We start from the raw sequence: 5,187 nt of genomic DNA, 5'->3' as shown, positions 1-5,187 counted from the left end.
ACAAGGTTTCTCCTGAGTCACATAGCTGCAGGGGCTGGCGAACCCGAGATAGGCAGGTCAGGGAGCAGGACTCTTGCTCGCAGACCGTGAAGGTCAGAGAGTCCCAAGGTGAACAGGTAAGCAGATAGCTCAAGCCCCAAGAACCAGAGGTCAGACAAGAGACGGTTACTGGATCCAGAACTAGCCAACAACCTTTGCAAGGTGAGCAGGAAGGAAGTAGGTGGCAGAAGGCAGAGAGATGAAGGCTGAGGGGGTGATGAGCCACCCCAGACCCCACCTCCACTGGTACCACTCAGCAGATTCCATTATAGGGGTGATCACATATCAAATTTCGACAGGGAAGTGATCACGACGTTATATAACTTCCAAAACACTGAGAATCATAGCCCAGCCAAGTTGACACACAATCTTAACCATCACAAGGATATATACTTAGGAGAGGGATTGCTGAATCATAAGGTATTTTCATTTCTAGCTTTTTGAAGAAGCACCATGCTGTTTTCCATAGTGGCCGTACCATTTTACAATCCCACCAGCAATATAAAAGCCTTCCAATCCCCCCACAACCTTGCCAGCATTTGTTGTTTTCTGTTTTTCTTTTTTGATCACTGTCATTTTTGCAGAGATGAGATTGGTATCTCATTGTAGTTTTGACTTGCATCCCTCTAACAGCTAATGATTGTGAGCATCTTTTCAGGTATTTGTTGGCAGCCTGAATGTCCTCCTTGTTGAAGCGCCTGTTCATGTCCTTTGCCGATTTTTTGATTGGATGGTTTGTCCTTTTGTTGCTGAGTTGTTGAAGTTTTCTGTGTATTTTACAGATTAGATCCTTATCAGATATGTCATTGCCAAAGAGTTTTTCCCAGTCTGTATATTCTTTTTTTACTCTCTTGGTAAAGTCTTTTGATGAGCATAAGTTTTTAATTTTTAGAGGGTCCCAATCATCTATGTTATCTTCTGTCATTCACGCATTTTTAGTTTTGTGTGATAGACTATTTATGCCAAAAATTAGGTCCCCTAGTTTTCACTGTATGTTATTTTCCAGAAACTTTATAGTTTTAGCTTTAACTTTAGGTCTTAGATCCATTTTGAATTAATTTTTGTGCATGATGTGAAGTATGGATCCTGATTAATCTTTCTACATATGGGTATCCAGTTTTGCCAGCACCATTTGTTAAAAACACTGTTTCTTCCCCTATTGAATGGATTTAGGGCCAGTGTCAAAGACGAGCTGCTTGTAGATGAGTGGGTTTACTCTGGGTTCTCCATTCTATCCCAGTGGTCTATCTGTCTGCCATTGAGCCAGTACCAGGCTGTTTTGATTACTAAGCTGCATAGTAAGTTTTGAGATTGGGAAGTATGGGACCTGGACTTTGTTTTTCTTCTTCAATATTGTTTTTGCTATTTGGTGCCTCCTTCCTTTTCATATAAAGTTGGAGATTAGTTTTTTCATTTCATTAAAGGTTTTTTTTTGGATTTGGACCAAGGTTGTGTTATATCTATAGATGGCTTGTGGTAGTCACATTTTCACAAAGTTAAGTCTTCCAATCCATGAGCATGGAATGTTTTTCCATTTATGTAAATCTCTTGTAGTTCCTTGCAGTAGTGTTTTATACTTTTCCTTGTATAAGACTTTGACGTCCATGGGTAGGCTTATTCCTAGGTTTTTTATTCTTTGGAGGGCTATTTTAAATGGTATTGATTTCTTGATTTCTTTATCAGAATCTTTGTGAGTGTAGAATTACCCAGCTGATTTTTGTGTGTCAATCTTGTACCCTCTCACTTTGCTGAATCCTTCTATTAGTTCCAGTAACTTTTTTGTGGAGTTAATGTATAGGATTTTCTATGTATAGGATGTCATCTGCAAATAAGAATAGTTTTACTTCTTTTCTAGTTTGGATACCCTTTATTTCCCTTTCTTACCTTATTACGCTCTCTAGGACATCCAGCACAATATTGAATAAGAGTGGTTGATAATGGGCATCTTTGTCTTGTTCCTATTCTCAAGGGGGATGCTCTCAATCTTTCTCCATTGAGAATAATGTTGGCTGTTGGTTTTGCATATATACCCGTAATTATGTAGAGAGATTTCCCTTCTGTTCCTACTGTGTTGAGAGTTTTTTTTTTTTTATCAGAAAATGGTGTTGAATTTTATCAAATGCTTTCTCTGCATCTATTGAGATGATCATGTGCTTCTTTTCCTTTGTTTTATTTATGTGGTGGATTATATTGACTGATTTCCTAATATTGAAACATCTTTGCATTCCTAGTATGAATCCCACTTGGTCATGATGTTTTATTTTTTTAATATGCTGTTGAATTCTTTTGGCTAGAATTTTGTTGAATTTTTGTGCCAATATTCATGAGGGATATTGGTCTGTAATTCTCTTTTTTAGTTTTTGCCTGGCTTTGGTATCAGGATTATGCTGGCTTCATAGAATGAATTAAGGAGCATTCCTTCCTTTTCCATGTTCTGGAATAATCTGAGTAGAATTGGTGTCAACTCTTCTCTGAATAGTTGATAGAATTCTCCAGTGAAGCCGTCTGGGCCAGGCTTTTTGTTGTTGTTGTTGGGAGTCTTTTTTATGACATGTTCAATTTCTTCTTTTGTTATGGGTCTGTTCAAATTTTCTACCTTTGTTTGTGTTAGTTTAGACAGGTAGTGTGTTTCTAAAATTTGTCTGTTTCTCCTAGGTTTTCAAATTTGTTGCAATACAATCTTTTCAAAGTATTATATTATGATCCTTTTTATCTCAGTTGGTTCTGCTGTAACATCACCCATCTCATCCTTTATTTTGGTTATTGCGTCTTCTCATTTTTTTCTTTTGTCATTTTGACCAGTGGTTTTTCAATTTTACTGATCCTTTCAAAAGACCAATTTCTAGTTTTGTTGATCCTTTCCATTGTTTTTCTGTTTCCTATTTCATTTATTTCTGTTCCAATCTTTATTATTTTCTTTTTTCTGGTGACTGTGGATTTCTTTTGCTGCTCCTTTTCTATTTGTTTGAGTTGTAAGCTTAAGCTATTGATCTTGGCCCTTTGTATGGAATCTTTGATCAAAATATTTAGCAATGGTAGCAGGGCATCATCTACTTCTTCTGGTCTCATGGTATAGGAGGTAGTTTTTCATGTAGGCAATTAGCAACACCTTCTATATCCTCTTCCTATTCCTGAATCTCCTTCTTCCTCTGTTACTCCAGGTGAATAGAGACAAATTGTTGTGCCTTGGGTGGCTGCTTGCAACCTTTTAAGACCCCAGGCACTATGCAACAAGCGAGGAGGTAAAACAGAAGCACTAAACATGTTATTAGGCCAGTTAACTGGGATGTCCCGTGAAACCATGACCCCAAACCTCCAAACCAAGGAATCAAATCCCATGAGGTTTTGGTTGTACATAAACAAGCTCAGTAGCTACTCTTTTTTTTTTTTTTTTTTGGTCATTTTTGCAAATATATCTATCACACAACTAAAAAGTTAATCTTTTTGTCAGAAGTATCTCATGTATGTATCACCTTCTTTTCTTGACTCTAGTTCTCTAATTCCACTCTGAAACGACAGAGACACATGGAATTAGACAAGCCAGCAATTCCTCCCACTCTCACTCTCTCCATACCTTTCTCTCTTCTTCCTTCCTTTCCTTTTTTCTTCACACATTTATTGACTACCTAGTCCCAGTACTCCATGAAGTACTGGGAATCCACAGAAGATTAAGACATGGATCCTACCATAGAGAAGCTCAGAGTATTGAAGGGAATATTTCTTGTAAGATACAACAAGATAGGTGCCATTCCAGAGCACGGACAAGGTAGTGTAAACTCAAGTGGTTGCAACAATGGGCTCAAGCATAACCATTGTGAGGATGGCACAGGACAGGGCAGTGTTTGGTTCTGTTGTACGTAGGGTCACTATGAGTTGAAACCAACTTGACAGCACCTAAAAACAACAACAAAATTGTTGCAGCCACAGTGTCAATGCATCTCATTGAGCACCTTCATCTCTTTCACTGACTCTACTTTACCAAGCATGATGTCTTTCTCCAGGGATTGATCCCTCCTGATAACATGTCCACAGCATGTGAGACATAATCTCCCCAGCCTTGCTTCTAAGGAGCATTCTGGTTGCACTTCGTCCAAGGCATTTGTTCGTTCTTTTGTCAGTTCATGGTATATTCAATATTCTTCACCAACACCACGATTCAAAGATGTCAATTCTTCTTCGATCTTCCTTATTCAGCATCCAGCATTCACATGCATATGAGGCGATTGAAAACACCATGGCTTGGGTCAGGCACAGCTTAGTATCTTCAAGGTGACATCTTTGCTTTTCAACATTCTGAAGCGGCCTTTTGCAGATTTGCACGATGCGATGCATCGTTTGATTTCTTGACTGCTGCTTCCATGGGTGTTGATTGTGGATCCGAGTAAAATGTAGTCCTGGACAACTTCGATCTTTTCTCCATTTATCATGATGTTGCTTATTGGTCCAGTTGTAAGGATCTTTGTTTTCTTTATGTTGAGCTGTAATACATACTGAAGACTGCAGTCTTTGATCTTCATCTGTAAGTGCTTCAAGTCCTCTTCACTTTTAGCAAGCAAGGTTGTGTCATCTGCATAACGCAGGCTGTTAATGAGTCTTCCTCCAATCTTGATGCCCCGTTCTTCATATAGTCCAGCTTCTTTGATTATTTATTCAGTATACAGATTGAATAAGTATGGTGAAAGGATACAACCCTGACGCGCACCTTTCTTGATTTTAAACTACACAGTATCCCCTTGTTCTGTTCAAATGACTGTGTTTTGATCTACATGCAGGCTCCTCAAGAGCACAATTAAGTGTTCTGGAATTCCCATTCTTCAAAATGTTATCTATAATTTGTTAGGGTCCACACAGTCAAATGTCTTTGTATAGTCAATAAAACACAAGTAAACATCTTTCTGATATTCTCTGCTTTCAGCCAGGATCCATCTGACATCAGCAATGACATCTCTGGTTCCATGTCCTCTTCTGAATCCAGCTAGAATTTCTGACTGTTCCCTGTTGATATACTGCTGGAACTGCTTTTGAATGATCTTCAGCATAATTTTACTTGTGTGTCTAGGGGATGAGGAACACTGAATTCAAGGGGGAGGAATTTGTACCTGACTCCAGATTGATGCTTTGACCAGTGGGTTCATACACTGGGTGCCT

This window comes from Elephas maximus, chromosome 3 (assembly GCF_024166365.1).
Source record: "Elephas maximus indicus isolate mEleMax1 chromosome 3, mEleMax1 primary haplotype, whole genome shotgun sequence".
Taxonomy (NCBI): domain Eukaryota; kingdom Metazoa; phylum Chordata; class Mammalia; order Proboscidea; family Elephantidae; genus Elephas; species Elephas maximus.
This window is presented reverse-complemented; position numbering follows the sequence as displayed.